Source organism: Bison bison, unplaced genomic scaffold (genome assembly GCF_000754665.1).
Source record: "Bison bison bison isolate TAMUID 2011002044 unplaced genomic scaffold, Bison_UMD1.0 scf7180017859600, whole genome shotgun sequence".
Classification (NCBI taxonomy): domain Eukaryota; kingdom Metazoa; phylum Chordata; class Mammalia; order Artiodactyla; family Bovidae; genus Bison; species Bison bison.
Genome location: NW_011490172.1, coordinates 1 through 1397, shown reverse-complemented (window position 1 = coordinate 1397; position 1397 = coordinate 1).

The following is a 1397-nucleotide window of genomic DNA, read 5'->3' as shown; positions in this document are numbered from 1 at the left end:
TGGACCTGCTGTGGGACGGGAGGTGGGGAGAAACCAGTGACTCACGGCTTCCACCTCTGCTGCTGGCCCAGGAATCCACACCCCAGCTTGCAACAGTCCTGGCTAGGGTGCTGAATGGGGAGGCACCCCCAAGCCTGGGCCCCTTCTCCATGGCCGCCCCAGAGGACACGCAAGCCCTGATGTACCTGAGAGGGCGACTGGAGCCAAGGTGGAAGATGCTGCAGGTGGCTGGTGAGGCTGCGGGGCCAGGCTCAGGCTGAACGCGTGGGGCCCTGGGCGACAGCTGCCTTCGTGCTCTGCGGGGAGAGGGGCTCACGTCCCGGGGAGCGGGGAGCTGCCCAGAACCAGCTCAGGGCCCTGTCAAGCAGTTGTGCCCCGCTTCTCAGCGCCTCATTGAGTGCTGTGACCTGGCAGCTTGAAGTCGGCCAGGGTGGGAGTATCTACACCGTGGAAGAGACACTACGCATCAGTCCCCCGGGAGCCTGTTGTTAACCGTGCGCGAGCACGTCTCTGCACGAGGCCTCTGACCTGAGGGCCAGGCTGTGGGCCTGCCCAGGACACGGGCTCAGGGGCTCAGGACCCCTGCTCCGGCGCCAGCCTCTATACGGACGGGCCCTCCCCAGCTCCCTCCTCCCAGCCGTCAGTAAAAGTAGGTTAAGCCAAAGTCTGACTCCGCCTCTTTATTGAGCCCCGTGTAGTGGACTCGGTCGGTTCTGGCTGAGTTTCGCCACCGGCGGGGAGGAGGACCCAGGCCGGAAGTGCTGGTGGACGCGGCCTCCAGGCTCTGCCTCCTGCGCGCGGGCCGCCAGGCCCCCCCCGGGTGACGCAGTTCCGGCGCGCTCGCGCCTGCTGTCGGGCTGGTCGCGCGGCGGTGACGCGTTTTCGGCGCCGCCGCGCGCGCCTTTCTCCGGCTGAGGGGACCCTGAGAAGGCGGGTCAGGTCGCGCGCGCCTTCCTCCGGCCGAGGGGGCCGGGCCCACGCTCCGTCCTCGGCGGCGCTTCTGCAGGTCGTCGATTTTCCGGGGCCCCGAGAAGGCGAATCCGGCCGCGCGCGAGGCCCCGGCGTGAGGCGGAGGCATGGCCAGCGTCCCGCAGCTGGTGGACGACCTGTGTGAGGTCCTCCTGCCGGCCGCCAAGGCTCCCTCGGGCCCGCGCCGCGGGAGCCGCAGGAAGGCCAAGCGGGGCCTCAAGAGGGTGGCCTATGACGCCCTGTTCACGGGCCTCTTTCAGGAGGAGGGCCGCGGGCTGCAGCCCGGCCTCCCGAGGCTGCCGGTGAGGAACAGGATCCTCATGCTGTCCTTCGACCTGCGAGTGGGCGGCCTGGGCGCCGAGGCCGACCGCCTGGAGGAGCTGGTGGAGGGGCTGGAGGCCGCGCCGCGCCAGCCGCTGGCGGAGCTG